The sequence below is a fragment of the Perognathus longimembris genome, chromosome 4 (genome assembly GCF_023159225.1).
Source record: "Perognathus longimembris pacificus isolate PPM17 chromosome 4, ASM2315922v1, whole genome shotgun sequence".
In the NCBI taxonomy this organism is placed as follows: Eukaryota; Metazoa; Chordata; class Mammalia; order Rodentia; family Heteromyidae; genus Perognathus; species Perognathus longimembris.
The window spans coordinates 45,216,565-45,234,881 of record NC_063164.1 but is presented as its reverse complement, the minus strand read 5'-3'; the positions used below and the strand labels follow the sequence as shown (position 1 = coordinate 45,234,881).

At 42.4% G+C, this 18,317-nt stretch overlaps 1 protein-coding gene across 1 annotated transcript in view; it reads right to left on the bottom strand.

Annotated features, from left to right (window-relative positions):
• Znf385b (zinc finger protein 385B) overlaps nucleotides 1-15,602 on the bottom strand; it is a 387,916-nt gene extending 372,314 nt beyond the window's left edge. Inside the window, exon 1 of the mRNA XM_048345153.1 lies at nucleotides 15,506-15,602. The gene's annotated coding sequence lies outside the window, so the exon portion shown is untranslated. The remainder of the gene's footprint in view (nucleotides 1-15,505) is intronic.
• Nucleotides 15,603-18,317: the final 2,715 nt, after the last annotated feature.

Sequence of the window (18,317 nt, the reverse complement as noted above, 5' to 3'; positions counted from 1 at the left end):
AAGCTGGTGAATAGAAGACCATGCTATCCAAGTGGTGAGATTAGGACCAAAGAGGAGGATTGAAATGGCGAGGAATCAGACTGGATCAGCCTGGCCAGCTGTGAACAAGTGGTCATGGGAATGAAGCAGAGGATGAATCATTGAGTTGTGTGGAGAAAAAATATGGGTCCAGGCTAGATTTATGATGCTCCATTTCCATTCTGCTAGCAGGCTGCACAGAATCTCTCAGGTACAGATTTACTCAGGACTGAAATTGTACATCCAGGGATGCTCTCTCAAATAATCTAATTTTGTCAGATAAGAAAATCATAGCTCATAAAACTATCATCCCTTTCCAAAAGCCCATATAAAAGTTTATAGTCTGTCAAGGTGTCTAGCCATAGCATGAGCTGCTATTATAGGTGATATGGAGGCAATGGACTTAAAGAAGAAATTATTTTAATAAGAAATGCCACTGCTTGGAATGTTCAGTTTGTTCTTTACAACCCAAACTTCATAAATTTTTATAAGATATCTATTTGTCAGACACCAGAGCTGCTGTGTTGCTGTCACTCAGTCAAAGCCTTTGGAAAGAAAGGAATCTTGATGTGTGATACATTGTATGCTATTAAGATGTACAGCCCAGGACCCAACACCAGTGTCTTCTCAGTAGCATTTATGGCTTCTATGCAAATGGTAAATTAAATGTATCGTAACCACTGTGAAATGGTTGTTCTTTGGCCAGTGTGCATGTAGGAGCAGAATGCCCTTGGCTGCCCTCTCCTAGTTGAAAATTTAGGAGGAATGATGTCTAAGCAATCACCAATACCCATGCCAAGGAAACTTCAGAATTTGTGCAGGGCTGGGTTTCAAAAACTGAGGAAGAAAAGAGGAAGAGAGAAGGGGCTATTTCCAAATAATATAGTTCATTCTCCAAGTGCTCCTTATCATTTTGATACAGCATAATCATTTCCTACATATCTCATTGACTCCTGTGAAATACACAATCTTATGCCCATTCTATAAGAGTGGACTGTTTTGCTTAGAGAGGTTCTTATGATATCCAGAACCACAGCAGGAAGTCAATTTGCATGTGTTAGATTGCAAAGGACATAGTCTTCCCAAATGCCACTTTCCAAAGCAGACTTCTAAGGTTAGTATTGCATCTCTTATCAGTGCCATTTTCTTATTTTTGGTCATCCAAATGATGCTGTTTAGAAGAAAAGGATTTTAAAAAGTCTTGATTGGGCCAGGGATTGGGATTCGCAGAATTTAACATTGAATGAACTCTCCAAAACTATTTTGAAGGAAAGAGTTAAGGAGGTCACAAGACTAGCATTGGGTGACACAGCTAATTAACAGCAAGAACATTCAAATAGTTCATCCTACAACTACAAGCATCTGTCTGAGGAGGTACAGAGTTGTATAAGAGTTGTCTTCCTTCTCTAGTGGAGAGGAGTCTTCTGGTATCTTTGGTCTCCTCTTCACTATCTCTTTCTTCCTCTTTGATAGAATGAACAGAATAGGTTCATGAGGATATGATTGAGATTGGGAAGGTAGGGTTGGGAAGAGAAAGAGTATTGTAATATTTTTTGTTTGTTTGTTTTAGTTTCTTACCCGAAGAATAAAATTCATGCAGGTATTTCTTTTGGGAAAAGGGCAAAGATGGAAGGTCAACCAAATACTGAATTAATAAACTCATTCACTATTTGCAGATCTTTATATAGTCATTAATTTGATAGCAAAAAAATAAGTCAGAAAGCTTATTCTTAAGTAGTTTGCAGTCCAGTGAGAAAAGAAGCCCATACAAAAGCAAGGGACAGGTAATCCTAGCTATGTAGGAGGCTGAATCTAAACGCCACAATTCAAAGCCACCAGGGCAAGAAAGACTCTTACCTCGAATGAATCATCAAAAAACTGGAAGTGGAACTGTCACTCAAGTACTAATCTTGAGCAAAAAAAACCTCAGTGCCCAAGCCCTGAGTTCAAGCCCTGGGACCAGCATACACACACACACACACACACACACACACACACACACACACACACACACACACAGAGCATTGCAATTTATCCACATGAGTAAAAGAACAGTTGATAGGGAAACATGAAAAGATGGTAAAGAAGATGAACTCAGGTGTGGCTTGTGTGCAGCACAACCTGGAGAAGTCAGAGAAGACATCACTGACCTTTATGCCCTTGTGTAAAGAGCAGTAAATACTTTGGAATCGAACTAACAGAAGATACACTTAGATTTGTGTCTTTGGGTTGTTGAGTGAGATCATGATATGGTTCATAATAGATGCTCAATAAGTATAATGAGCTCAAAATTGGGAGAAGGTAAGTAATTGATCTTTCATCAGTTAGGAGTCCAGCAACACTTTGTCTTTTTTTCTTTCTTTTCTTGAGATAATTTGTATTTTTATGTCTTAAATTGTTATATTTAAATAGCTGTACAAGAGAGGATTCAATTTAACATGTCAACTTTTGAATATAATGCTTCTTGAATAGTGTCACTCTTCCCATCATTCTCCTCTACCATCTCTCTAGACCCACCCAATTTCTCAAGCTACCTAGTTCTATTTTCTAGTTGTATTGGCCTACCCTTCTTCTCTACATTCATTGTATATTCCTTCCCTTACCTATGCTCCATCTTCAAAGTATTTTGTCAATAACATCAAAGGAAAGAGTGTAGGAATTCCTTCTATGCTGTTTCTTATGGCCTACCCAGCCATTGAATGCTTTCAGCTCAATGGAGTATGAAACTCCACGGCCACTGTGATTTCATTAGACAGTTGGAATCATTAGAAGGTTCTTTCTCATATTGACTTAAAATGTGCCTCCCTATTATCCCACCCACTGAATCTACTCCTGATGGCTGGAACTTCAGAAAACCTATGTATGTCCTTGTCCACATATCACCCCTTCAGTGTTCACAGGCAACTACCAGGTCTGTTTAAAGCCTGATCAGATACAGATGAGGAGACACATGCGTGTCCTTTTACCAAAGGAGTTTAGGTATCCATAGGAATGAGAGAGATTTATGTCAATTCTGGGGGTTTGTGTGTTTGTCTTTCATAATGCTCTGCTGCTTAGCGAGGCTCCCACCAGTGTGGGATCCTGATCACAGTGTACATGGTCATTATAAAGCTTGACAAAGTAGACTTGTTAGTGAGGCCCTCAGAGTGATATGACCTTCCCAATTAAGCACAGGCTGTATGGACTATTAAAAAATCCATCTTATGGAAGTGTCCTCAAATCACCAGCACAATTAGTTCTATAGCTTATGAAGCAGTTCAGATTTTGCCTTGCTTTCTTAATGTTAGGAAATAAACTTCCCAGGTGACCAGAAATTTGTCTCTTGACATGGATGACGTCTGGTATTGCTATTTCCTATATGCATAATCCCTACCCATGCTGATTTGGTTAGTTACATCATTTCCTGCCTTTGTATACCCTTTTTCTACTTGCTCAACTTGATAAACCTCTGCTCCCCTCAGTTACCACAGAAACTTTCTTTGTAGTTGAGAAAGGGAGCTGAGATAAATGAAGAAATGCAGATTTCAATCACAACCTACAAGTGTCATGCTTAACATTACTATTCCTCAACAATCCCTGTGGTTTGACAGACAGCAAAGCGTTAGCTAACAAAACCAAAGTTCTGTGGCTGTATTTCCAATCAATGTTCAGAGTCAGAACTGTTTATGACACAATGCTTAATCATTTTAATGTCATGTTCATTCATTATAAAGCAACATCCCCAAAATTTGCATTTCGTATGGATATACTGAAGACTTAGAAGAGTTGCTACACTGGATAGATTAAAAAAAATTCTTGGTAACTCCAAAACATGAGCTCAATAATCAAATATTTCTAAAGATCAGATTCTCTATTGCCCATGGGCAGCCAAAAGTATATTATTATGTTTCTTATCCAGTGCAACACAAGAAAAAGACAACAGATCTGAGGACCTGTGAAATTTTCAACAACTATAACCTTGATTATGTAAACTATTCACAGTGAGGCAAGAATGACTTCAAGTATCTGGAAGAGCTTAGAGGGGCCTCTGCCAGGACAGCGGCAGCTTGAATATGTGCCATCACATCTGTACACTTGGCACAGTCATCGCAGTCTGCTCTTGGCAGCTGTGAAAAAAGATGAGAAGAGAGCCATAAAAAAAAGAGCCTATTGTTTCCCACCACAAAAACCGCAAGAACAGGAAAAGTGGCTGTTCCGAGGATGCAAAGAAGCGAGAAGCCTGAAGTATGGGAAGGAGACACTGGTGACATTCCATAGTCACAGCAGCCTCTCTATTACCTCCCAATGGTCACTGTGCTCCACACTGTTGCCAAAACTCCTGCTTGGGCTTGCCTGAAAGTATAAGGCAAAGGTAAAATTCCATAGAGCAGTGCTCAGAAAACTTTATCCAGGTACAATTATTGTCTGAGGAGCTAGGAAACAAACAAAAATTGTTAGTATATCTTACCACCTTTGAGATTTTGCAGGGTTGGATCTATGGAGTCCAGAGCCCAGTATATAATGCTTCCAGGAGCACAGTGTCCTGGGAAAACTTGTGATACTATAGTGATACACTCTGGATGGTGGCTGCTTTTGAAATGCTGAAACACTTTAGCCATGAAAGTAATATGCAGTGGCTTCACATGGACTTGGAAGACTCCCTGGGGCTTCTGCTTATAGTCACCATGATTCCTGGTCTATGGACAAGGGTGTGAGAGTACCTTCTGGGTGCTGAATTCAGCAGCTCTGGTTCATCTACTCACAATGCTGCTCAGGTCCTGGGACAAGTTCTGGGGTAAAGGGTAGTGAAGGGGTAGGTCCAGAGATTTTGCAGCAGCTCACTAGACACATGTCCAGGACTTTAGCTCAAAGCCCAAGCTCTACACTGCCATAGAAAACCAAAGCTTTACCCCAAAGCCTGTGGGTAAATGTCAGTGAGTAGTCACTAAGCAAGCACTGCCTAGCTCTCCAGAGCTCCCATGTGACAGGCTCCACGTGAGTGGCTCTCAGGACAACTTGAGCAGAGTGTCTCATAGTACACAGGAACTGAGCTTAAGCATATTTTTCAAAGAACCACAATTAATTCTGATATGAAGCCCACTTGACAATTAATCAGGTATGGTCTGAATCCCAACTTAGGCATGATGCATTTGAGTCTTTCTAGTGGTTTCTATCATAAGTGTCCTCCAAAGGCCCAATGTATTCAAGGTTTAGTCCCAAGATTATGGCACTGATAGGAGGTGGTAGAACCTTCAGGAGGTGGAGTCTAATAAAGAGATATTAGATCATTTCTATGTGTGTCCTTGAAGGGGAAATGGTGGGACCTTGTCTCTCTCTCTCTCTCTCTCCCTATCTCTCTCTCTTTTGCTTACCAGTAACTGTGAGGGAAGCCGCTTTGTTCTACTCCACACTCCTGACAAGCTGCTCTGCCTTGCTTCAGGCCCCAAAACAATAGAACCAACCAGTCATGCATCAAAAGCTCTGAAGCCATGAACCAAAATAAACATTTTCTCCTTAAAAATTGTTTGTCATGAAAGAGTTTACCGATTTTATGTAAGTAGTCACTGGTGACATATTTTCAATAATGTGGAAAAAGTGTGCTTTTCAATATAACTTCTCGAATTACCTATATTCAGGTTACTGATGAGCATACCTTTACAAGTAACAGAAGATGCCTAGAAAGTATGATGCCTAGAAAGTATGTTAAATGGCAATTATAGTTTGCTGTAAGATGCATGTATATTTCTAAAATTAGAAATCAATGACCAAATGTCAAGATACTGAGCATTTTCAAAAACTTTTCACAAGCGCCTGCGTATCTAGTGTGTTTTTAATTTGCTTAATAGAATATATTCATGTTTTTGTGTTTTGATAATGTAATATTCCCAGTAGACTCCTGCTTTTAAAACTTTGTCCCCAGTGGACTGGGCTGTTGTGGGACACTTGTAGAGTTCTGGGTAGAGGAAACAGGTCATTTTGGGTATGTCCTTGAAGGCTCTACCAGGAATCCCTTCTGCTCTCCCTCTTCCTCCCTCCCCTCCTCCTCCCTCTCCCTCCTCTCTCCTCCCTCCCTTCTCTCTGTCATTTTCAGTGTCTCCCTCAGCCTCCTTCCTGGCTGCTAGAAGGTGTGGTAATTCTCTGCTCCATTTTCCCACTGTGGTCATGTTGTGTCCAGTGCATGGGTCTCAGGAATGGAGAACAGAATCCTTTGAAGTAATGAATGACAATAAATCCTTTGTCCCTTAAAAAATTGTTTGTCTCCAGTGTTTTGTCCCATTGAAAGAAAACTAACACAGCCTTTAAGAGTGATTAGCAAGAATTGGCATTTTGAGCAAACTCCCAGGGATGGTTTCATATGCTTAAGTATAAGAATGAAAGAACTAGTCATGTCTAGACACAGTCTGGTGATCACATCATGGGACAGAGGGGGTTGTGCAAAAGAAGAACAAGAGTATGATCATATATACCACACTCTGAATGATATGTATTTTATTCTTACAAAAGTGAGATTGGGGACTGAGTACGTGGCTTAGCAGTAGAGTTCTTGCCTAGCATACAAGAAACCTTGAGTTCGATTCTCAGCACCACATACACAGAAAAATCTGGAAATGGCGCTTTGGCTCAAGTGGTAGAGTGCTAAAAGAAACCAGGGACACTGCTCAAGCCCTGAGTTCAAGCACCAGGACTAGCAAAAAAAAAGTGAGATGGACATTTTAGATTGATCCATGCAGACTTAGTTCATCACTTAAGTCTCTTACCGGTTACTTTTCTTTCTAAACTCTAACTCAACAAACCCATGCAGATGTCAAAACTGATCAAACCATGACCAAAAGGAGGATCAAAACCTCCTTTAAACCAAGGAAGATTCAAGGATCCAAGTGACCAAAGAAGAAACTGCAATTAAGTGGTTCTGCTCTAGTATAGTAATCAACTTTCTGTCACTGGTTCAGAGATTAGCTGAACCTGTGTTTCCAGGCCAATGCTGAGGCTGATGATGAGAATGTGGTAGAGCAAAGCAGCTCATTGCATGGTGACCAGGAAGCCGAGAGAGAACAACTGTTCTAGCTGGCTTCATCCATCTTCCCCCTTTATTCCATCTGATTCCACACTCTATGAAACGGTGCTTCCTGCATTCCTCCCGTTCTGAGGAATCCTCTCTGAAAATACCTCCACAGTCACACCGAAAGGTTTGCTTTAGGTGTGCTCTCTCAATCAAATCAAGTTAACAATGGAGATTGTCACACTTAGATACACAGGTCCTCTTACATAACCCACCTCCTGAGTCTGGATCACTCCCTGATTTGAGTCACTTCCAAAAATTCCAGGTTTTCACACCAGGACCAAGCCCAAGAAGCACACTGATTCAGAAGCTATGAGTTTAGCCACTTCACCTTTCCTAAGCCCTAGAACCCACTGTTAATTCAAAGTCCATCTGGACTTCACACAGTTACATTTTTCAAGAGTCCTTGTAGTGCTTACAATCTGTTCACTCTCTGTTCATTCTCTCATTTCATTGTTCTTCTAAAGTAAGCAAAGGAAAGTAGATGAGAAAATATAAAATATGTAATTGAAAAACACTAAGTAATCTTCAAATGCAAAGTCAGAGTTGTAAAAGTCTTCTCAGGGAAGAAATAAGTGTATGCATGTAGTATTATTTATGTGGTATTCTTTGATATTAATTAAACTGTCTAACACAGTCATGGCCACTTCTTTGAATATTAAGTGTATTATCTCATTTTAGGGGGCTTGAACTCAGGGCTTAGGCACTGTCCCTGAGCATTTTTGTTCCAGGTTGGGACTCTAACACTGAAGCCACAGCTCCACTTCTGGCCTTTTGATGGTTAAACAGAGAGGAGAGTCTCATTGACTTTTCTGCCCAGAGTGGCTTTCAACCACAATCCTCAGATCTCAACCTCTTGAATAGCTAGAATTACAGGGATGAACCACTGGTACCTGGTTTATTACCTCATTTTAACCGATGGCAATTCCATGCATTTTCCATTGTCTCTTACACTTAGGAAACTAAGACAAGGTAACTTGGTGTCCTACAACTAATAAGTAGAAGAGCTAGAATTTGTATCCACAATTTTTTTCCTTTTGTAAAAGTCACCATGAACATGTGTATTTATATATCCAGTGAATCTTGCATCATTCTCTCTTCCCAATTACCTACTCCTACCATCACCAGACTCATCAAATTTCCTAGTTCCATTTTAACATATGTGAAAATTATAATAGTAATTATGTGAGTATTATGATGGTATTTGCTCAAGAATTCTGACTCCAGTACACAAATTTAACCTTGAAGCTACTTTAATTCCCATCTTCAATACTGAGACACATTCTGAGAATTGGCTCACTGAATTAGCAGTATTTCTATGTATCTAAGAACATATGAAATGACCAATGATTTAAATAAAAATGTGTCTTCTATATGAGCATGTTCATTTGTACACAATGCAATTTCCTGCTTTTGTATATTTTTCAAAGTTCTGAGACATGTAAGCCTGAAAGGAAGTTCTTTCAACTTTCAAAATACTGAATCTAAGGGCATCACAGGATCACACAATTTATATGTTAAGTTAAAAGGTTAGTGTTAATACAACTAGATATTTTCTACAATTATTTGTCATGTTTATCACCCCATGTTTCAAATTCTAAATATGCCAAATTTTCTGCATCTCATTTTTCTAGTTTATTGATGAGGATTTATATAAGGTTGATAACTTTTAGATCTAAAACACATGACTTAATAACTGTTTGAATGAAGTCATCTTTTCTATACTCCTATTTTGTACTTTAGAAACAGTTGTGTCTATTCTGCTTGAGAGGAACTAGGATCTAACCTTAATTGGAAGCCAGAATAAGCTAACCAAGTGTTCAGGCACTTCACGTAATAGGCTTTCACTCAAACTGACCACCTAACCAACACATGCAAAACATCACAGCTCTCAGTAGAATGTTCCACAATTTTCATACTAGTATACTGAACCAAAAGTTTTGAAGAATCAGCTCATTATTTCTTACAAGGGCTCTAGTGTGACTCAATGTACTTTTTTCCACATTTCATCTTGTCTTCTTAATTGTTGTTTTAAAAAGTACACATCACAGCGGGGAGAATAAACAGTGGGCTGTTAGTGGAAATTTAACAGAATAATATTCTTTCTAATCAAAAGTAAATAATGCAGAAACTCTGTATTCCAAGAAGAAAAGGTGAGGAGATTCATCTGCAATTTGTTCATATCCAAACATTCAGCATAACAATCTCTAATAATGGGGTAGCTCTAACAATGGGGTGGCTCTGCCAGGCCTACTAGCAGGCAATTACAGGATACCCTTCTATTTGTTTTCAGATATATGTAGGGAAAAAAGGGATATGGACTCTCTTAATATTGGTTGTACGCATTTATCTAATCTGCTTTGCTGATATAATGCTACCATAATAGCATAATGGCTATTCAGAATCTCAGCCCAAAAGCGAAAAGTTGACTACCATTAGCCTGCACAGGATAGGATAGCTCTGTGTGTCCCTTCTTTATTTTAAAGTTCCATTTCCCATTATAAGCTCAGAAATGTAAATGCTTTGCACATTCATATTTATTACCAAAATAAAATGCTCTCTCAGGCCCATAAATTTCCATCCTTTTTATTTGTTGATGATAGAATTGTCTTTATTAAATGGCTAGGTCATTTTTCATAAAGTAGGTATGAAAGCCTAGTCTATCCTTTCATATCAGTTTATAAGTACTTTAGTCCATCTTTGCTATTTATGAGATCATAGAGTTGATATGGTACCAAATGAATAAAAAAACAAAAGGGTGTATTTTTATTAGTATGGATGTCTTGCCTATTTTCTCAATGACTTCCAGGAAATATATGCTCATCAATCCTTTTCAAACAGATGATAATATGCCAAATCTCTTCAAACTGAATAGGAGGTGAAGACCTTAATAGCTAGGCTAAAGCAAGGTAACCCTGACCCAATCCAGGGGTTTAGGATGCAACAGCATGATGATCATGAGGAACAATAACACCCTTTCTGGAACAACCAGCATGTGCAGCACTCTACCACTGGCCCCACAACTTCTCACATGCTTTTCCAAATAACTAGGTCAACCCCATTTCACAGGTAAGGAAATCAAGGTGCAAAGGACTAAAGTAACCTCCCTAAACCCTCAAAGCTGATGAGGCAGGAGGTCAAGGTTTGGCTCAGAATAGAGCTACAAGCCTTAGCTACTACATGAGACAGACTACAGACCAGAGGCTATAGCTCTTCACCCAGGCTGAAGATTAGAATCATGAGGAGACGTTCAGCAATGCTGATAAATTAAACTATTGCCTAGAGATAGACGAAAGCTCCCAAGGTGACTTTAATGTAATTCCAGGGGTTAGAAGAACTGAACTAGAGAAATATCTGTTTCCCCAAGAACTATGAATATTAATGCTAATACAGAGATTGGTGCTACAATGCCAATGGAAGTCCTAGTTGTTTGTGTGAAACAGGGATATGAAACAAGGCTGGGGCACCAACTCGCCTAGCAGCCTCTCTCTTCTATCCAGCCTGCTCCTGAAGATGCCATAAGGCATCTTCCTGCTGAAGCACACCCAATAACCCATGTCACCCACATTGTCCAGTTTACAGAATATGAAAAGGGGACTGCTTTATCCAGGGTCTCACACTGAATAACTGCTTGAGGTTCCTGCCCCCTGACACATTCTAGAAGCCACTGGAAAACAGATGGGACAAGGAGTTAGAGGAGCACCTGAAAAGAGTAGCAAGAGCCAGAGAGTAAAAAGCAAGGGGGGAAAATTAAGCAGTGAGAAAGAAGAACAGCTACAACCTTCAATAATGGAGAAAGGGGAAGATGAAATGGATAGGAAAGCACTGTAGCTGGCCAATGAAAAGTACAATAGGGACAACCAGCGATTGGAATAACAGAGCAGTTAAATAGTAGGGAATGGGGCTGGGGATATAGCCTAGTGGCAAGAGTGCCTGCCTCGGATACACGAGGCCCTAGGTTCGATTCCCCAGCACCACATATACAGAAAACGGCCAGAAGCGGCGCTGTGGCTTAAGTGGCAGAGTGCTAGCCTTGAGCGGGAAGAAGCCAGGGACAGTGCTCAGGCCCTGAGTCCAAGGCCCAGGACTGGCCAAAAAAAAAAAAAAAAAAAAAAAAAAAGTAGGGAATGACTGGGAATAATCTACCTTTCTATTCAGCCTTGGGAAGCATGGCCAGGCCTCAGGTACTTACAACACAGGAAGTAATACTGACAGTAAGAAAATTGTCAGGCAGAAAGACAGGAGCTGCCAAAAACCCCCAAACCTGTTAAGTATCTAGTGCCTTAATGCCCAAAGTGTGGTTGAAGGATTTCAGCATCACCTGGGAGCCCATAAGAAATGCAGAATCTTGGACCTCTTCCAAGGCCTGCTCAACCAGAATCTGCATTTTAATAAGATTTTCAAATGATTTATATGCAGATTAAAGTTTGAGAAGCACTAGGTTTACTATAAGACCCAAACTGAAGTGTTAGTGGAGAACAAAGGCAGGACTAGAGAATTCGTTACAATTTAACCCAAAGAGTTATATTATTTACTGATGCCCTATGATACACTGGGCCCTGAGCTTCATATTTCAGGAAATGAAGGTGGGAACTTAGGGGGAGTTAGTGCAGTGCCCTTCTGGAAGAATACAAAAAGCATTTGGACTTTCCCTACAAGAGGAGATGAGGGCATAAATGGAAATGTACAGACTCTTGACAGGTGGAGCTGGTTGCAAGGAAGGGTCTGACTTAGGCAGAAGCAGGAGCACAGAGGCACTGCAGGAATGGATATGTGTTAAAGGAACACTACTTCAGCACAGGGCAGGGTCAGACAGTTCCAAAAGGCTCATGACTGGAATTATGCCTCAGAAATATAGAGCGCAAGCTGGGCAGGCCAGTGGGACTGCTAAACCTCATGGCCACCATAGAAGTGTCTATTTTAGCTGTGGATTCCAATCTAGGAAAACAAAATTTGATCTTGAAATGCTGATGCACACATGTGATCCCAGTTCCTAGGGAGGCAGTAAAGAGGCATATCCAGGCCAAGGCCAGCCCAGGCAAAAGGCCAATACTCTTATCTGTAAAACAAAGTAAAAAGCAAAGAAGCAAAAAAGTAAGAGCATGGCTCAAGTGGCCTTGGACTGTAGGAGCAGAGCCTTGAGTTCAATCCCTAGTACCATCAAAAGAAAAAAGAAAAAAAAAAGAGAAATGTACAATATACTGGTAGAGCAAATAGGTCACTGTGAAAACTACTACCCAAAGCTTCTCCTACCACAAATGGTCATTAAATAAATTGATAAATGAATGAACAGATCAATTAGTGAGATCAAAGTAAAAAGAATATGGAATTACTTTGGAGTTGGATGGTAGAGGGTCTTCACTTCATCATTTGCTAGGATACTGGAGAAAAGTGCACTTGCCAGAGACTATGGGGCTAGCTATGCTTAGGCTGCACATTCTGAAAAACAAATGTGAAATGCATGGAGAATGAGAGAGAGGAGAGTTGGGAAAGCAATCAGGGTGCTGCTGTGGTGGTTTTGTCTAAGAAGGACATGGAGAAATGACCTGAACTCTGTAGGATTGTGAGTTATGTGTGCAAAGCAGAGATGTGGAGGAGGTCCTGGGAAACTGGAAAGAAATGGGAAACTTGACATACTTTCATTTCTTTACACACACACACACACACACACACACACACACACACAGAGAGAGAGAGAGAGAGAGAGAGAAGGAGAGAGAGAGGAAGGGAGAAAGGGAGGGAGGGAGGGAGGTCAACAAGAGTTTGTATTTAGATTTAGAAACTACACGTCAGATTAGAGATACCTGACTAAATATAAGATGGCATTTTAAATTTAGGGGGAAAAGCAAAGCTAGGATATCACTTTAGGAAGAAATAACCTAGCACGATTGAATTTAAAAGTAACACATGAAAAAGAGCCACTGGAGATAATCTAGCAAGGAAAATCAAAAGGATCCCTATAATTTATAAAGAAAAGGAAAAGAAAAAATATTAAAGAAATATCACATTGATGGAGATGGAAGCACTGAGATGGAGAAGGTAAATGGAAAAGTGGAGATAATGAAATACGTGAAGGGGAGCTTACAAGAAAAGAAAAGCAACTACAAAGGAATAAGAAATACCATTCTTCAGATCTTTGAAGACATTAGGATCTAATAGGAACAATAGAAGTCCAGTTTTGTTCTCTATATCTTTGAGCAAAGATTTTCACAAATTAAGCAGATCCTTCTGTGAGAAGTTAGCTAATTGATCCTGTTTTTTAATATAAATTGTTGCCATTAAAATTAAACATTGATAGCTTCAAACTCGGTCAGAAAAAAAAAGCATAAGGGCAGAGGAAAAGATTGAGAGGTAATATTCCAAGGACTTAAATTCCTTTATCTTTTTCATGGTGCCCAAGTCCACACAGCATTATTTGGGGTGGACAGGACAAAAACCTTTCAGATTCATTGTGCAAGATTTTCCTCTCAAATATGGGACACTGCCTGAGCAAAAGAATGGCAGAAGCACCTGATATCCTTTGGCGTGTCATCTTGTAATAGCCCCACTCTGTGAAGTTGTCCTCCAAGTTGGACTAACTGCCCATGTTTGGGTAACAAGCACTAATCACTGTTGCTTGGGGGAGAAAATGCCTCTGTTCCTTTCCTTTCTGCATAGAGGATACATTAGATTCTCTGTGTTCTTTTTGCAGGGTAAGTCTGCACATTGTTAAAATGCTGTAAAACATCACCATGATTTTTGTTTAATTCAGATATATTTAGTGGTTATTACAACTTTTCTAAAAGTCATTAGTTATGTAATGTCAGAAATAATAAAATGTAAATGAGCTTCACACAGGATCACACTGTAACACACGGATACCACCAGGATAATTCTAAAAAGAACAGTAATTTTTCTTTGTGAGGAGAATGTGCCTTTTTAAAAGCATTTTCTCAATATATATGTATCCAAGAGAGGTCAAGGAGATCTACAAGAATAGCTATTTGATTTGTGGTTTTCATATAAACGTCCTCATATCACTTTGGAAATGGGTCAGAGTGTAAATTTTAAATCCACAAATATTTGATTTATGGAAATGTAAGACATGAACAACCAATGCTCTGACCACATATACAGTTGTTCACCTTACCAGTTTCAGGAAAACTTGCAAGGTGCAGGATTTTGCCTCTGTGCCTGGAATTGGATGGACATAGCCAGGACTCATATAACATCAAAGTAAGATTAAAGGCCCTGGAACGCAGGTCAAATTGGACCCCACGGCCTTTAAGGCAGCTCCTGAAGGCCAAAACGCCTCACTTTAAAATATAGCTTACTATCTTTATGAACGACAGTTAATAAATACAGTCCCCACAACTCTCTGAATTGTGTGTAAGCTTCCCACCACCACACTGTAGGCTGTACCCAGTAACACAAGTGCTTTGTCCCTTCTATTTAGGTATCATTTGTTCCACCTTTACAAAGTTTATGTTTATTTTCCTTGCTGCGATACGCATAGGCAAAACCAAAGACAGGCAAATAACTATGTGAAAATGAAGAGGATGTAGAAGGCTTCCTAATCCTGGAACTTCGAAGAACATTCCAAAACTGCTTATTTGTACTCATGAGGTGTGGGTGGAGAGGGGAGAACCGTTGGCAATATTTTCCTTGAAGGACCCAAGGCAATTCGCCATCCATAGCTCAACATAAGAGCCCTCCCTCAGTGTCTGAGGGAAGCGGTGGAGGCGCATCCTCCTGTCAGCCCTCCCTTTAGCCCACGGGGCCCTGTGCACAGCAGTAGTGAAGCAGATGGTCCCCCTCCCCTGCCCGTCCTCCCTTCCGCCATCCTACAGAGTCCTCCCACCCTACTCTGACACTTTCACCAGCACTTGCTGGCTGAGACTGCCCTAAGGGGCTCCCAACAAGTGCCAACTTTGAGTACCTGATCCCCAGATCTCACCTTCATCAGGCTACAGAATCCACTGGGGTTTTCCCCCACCCCACCCCATTTCTCTTCCTCCCACACCTCTGTTACCCAAACCACCTATATGCTGCAATACACAGAGAGATGCAACCCCAAAGTTGCTAGTTGGCAGAAGAGCTGGAGCTCACCACAGAGGGACACTAGCCGCCTCTCTCTGTCCTTCTTCACCCTTCCTTTCTGTCCTTGCGAATCCCAGCCTGCCCTAGGGATTCTTCTCTTCTGGCTTCCACGACCTACTACTCTACCTCCTGGGACTCCAGGAGCCTCTCTCATGCAGCCCGGGGCGCGGCGCCGGGGCGCCCTCCTCTACAAGTGGGACTGCGGGACAAAGTGCAAACTCTGCGGGGCGGGGGCTCCCAGCCGGTCCCTTGGCGGCCGCAGCGCGCCCAGGTGGCCGCTGGCTCTGCGGAGGCGGGCGGGCCGGGGACGTGCGGGAAGGCGGTGCTCGCTCGAGAAGGCACCAGGCTGGGCTGGTTGCCGGGGCTTACCTCGGCGCGCGGGTCGCGGGCGCGTGGGGCAGGGACTCCTCCGGCCGGGAAGCTGTTGCTCGCGCTCCGGCGGCCGCCGCGGTCCCGCCAGGGCTGCGCTGGGGCTTCGCGCAGACGCTCTCCCGCGATCTGCTGCGGCCCGGGCGGTGGCAGCCGCGGTGGCGCGGACGACAGCTCGGCGCAGCGCGGCCCCGGAACTGTCCAACTCCGGCGGGCGGGCGTGGGGCTCAGACGCTCGGCCGCGGCCCCCGCGCTGAGCGCCTGCGCGCCCGGCCTCGCCCAGGTGAGGGGCGTGTGCCCGAGCCTGCGGGGCGCGCCCTGTGGGCTCCCGCCGTCTAGCCCTGGAACCCCGGGTTTGGATGCTCCGACGTCACTCGGCGCCCCGAAACTGATGACTGTGTGCAGAGGAGAGACTCCCGAAGCGCGCACCCCAGGGCGATCGAGGAGGGACTTCGCGGCGAGGTGACACTGCAGAGCCGCCCGCAGCGGCACTGCTTTAAATCCCGCCTTTCCAGGCGTGCACGCACTGCCAGGCAGAGGGGGCTCCGCGCGCCCCGGGGGTCCCGCGCCGTCCTCAGCCCCCGCGGTGTAGGTCCCCGCAGACAAGCATGGCAGGGAAAGGTCCCCCAAGCAAAGCTGCCAAGCCGGGCAGAGAGGCGGATGTTCGCCTATTAGTCAAGCCAGAGTGGAACTCTCTTCTTGGAGACCGGTCACTCCAACTATTTGCTTTTGCTCTTGGACCAGCTCGGGGCTGGCAGACCACGCCGAGCAGCCTGGGCGGTTTTGGTGGAGCCTGGCAGGGCCGCGGCGCCCGGTGGCATTGCAGCCTCTCATGGACCTCAAAGACTCGTGGGCGGGGGGAGGGGCTCTCTTCCTTCCGATTTCGACTCCCTGTTTATTTAAGTTTCAAAACTAAAATCTGTCACTGCTCCCCCCGATGCAGGGCAGCCATCCTCCAAAAATAGTGCAGGCATAGGCAGAGTGCACGGTTCTGCAAAGGAAAGCACTTGAAAACATTGTAGGGGAAGGACAAAAAACGATTTTAAACATCAGTCTTCTGAGATTACATCTTTGGGAAGAAGTTCAAGGGTAATAAATGACAAGAGAGCTGTGTTCGACAGCAGGGATTTTTTTTTAACCTGATGATTTCAAAATAGTTTTCTTTGATTGTTTTCTCAGAATGATTGACACAAGCACCATAAATAATTAATCCAGCAGCTGTTAATGTCTTAGCATAATCGTCCAGAGTAAACATCTTAGCGTCCAGCCAAATCCAGTGCTACTTGCAGAGGTGCGTTTGAGATTTGACAATCGCCCACTCTCAACATCCTAGAGCTTTCTAAAGGAGCAGATTGTCTTCATTACCCACCTTGGAATTCAGGGTTATTGCAAACGCCAGCACACCTGAGGTACCAGCGTGAGAAGGGACATTAATCTGACGGATAGTTTTATATTTTTAGAATCCAAATGTCTCTACATCCAGCTAGACAGTCTCACTTATATTTGATTTGGGAGTTGGGGGCGGGGGCATTCTTAAGCCCTTCCTCCGGGTTGTTGATTCTTAATCCCCTCCATAATTTGAAGTGACTACAGGAGGCAAGCTCCAAATTCCAATCATTATCCAATCATGTTCCAAAGAACATGAAGAACGATTGCTTAAGGAGTCTTTTATGAAATTCTGTTCCTAAAGGGTTCCCCCCCCCCCCCCATTAGTGAAGGTTATACCAAAAAGAAGTCTTTGACAAGTTACCGACGACCGAGCCCTGGAAAATGAGTAAAAGCAGGATATTCCAGAAGTAAAAGCCTTTCATGAGGAAAATCACCTAACTTCCAGTGCCCTGCCCTCAGAGTTGGGAACACAGTAGCTACTGAGCACAGATAAGTATTGGCATCTCTGCAAATCTAAGATATTGAAAGTCTAAGACCTCCAGTCAAGTACCTTGTGTTGTACTTGGAGGCAAATGTGTAACCTTTGCAGAGTGGAGCACCTGTGAGAAATGTCCCTGTGGCTTACACAATTTAGCAGCCTGTGCATTTTTTATGCCCTGCAAACAGCAACTATATCCTTCTTTCCTCCCTAGCTATTTTTAATCACCTATAGCTAAGACTTATGGTGGAGAATAAATGGAGGGCTGCATTTCATAACAGCTGAAAGAAGCATAAAATACTTGCAGACAAATCTCACATGTGATATGAGTGACTTAAGAGCTGTGCCCTTCATGTCCCCAGTCAAGGCAGGATTTAAGGCCTCTAGAGGGCCAAGCACCAAAACAATGCTTTTCCTCAAAATGCACTTCAATATAAAGATAGCATTAAATAGAGATAGAGAAAGGCAATGCATGAGAAAATACAATAGCTTCCCTTTACTCTAGTGTTAAACACACCTATTGGATGACAAACATCCATTGTACCTTTACTGTGCTGTCATATGAAGAGGCTCCTCCAATCCTCCAAGTCCTCCTCCTACCATCAATTTCCTAGAGCCATTGCTCACGCCTGGCAGTAGTGGAGTAATCAATTCAGAGAACTGTAGCCCTTAGGCAAAGAACACTAGGAGAACAATCAGGACAGCAATACATAGAGGGCTTAGCATAGCACACCAAAGAGAGAGCACCCAAAGGGGGAACAATGCAGAAAATATTTCATTTAAGCTTTTTAGTTTCTACTCTGTGTGCTTATACAATATGTGATGTGTTGGTTCAAAAAAAAAAAAAACCTTATTGAATACCAGTGCTAAAAGCAAACTTTTAACTACATTTATAACTTCATACCTTCCAGTAGATGAAGAAATTGATGACAACAAAAATGTCAT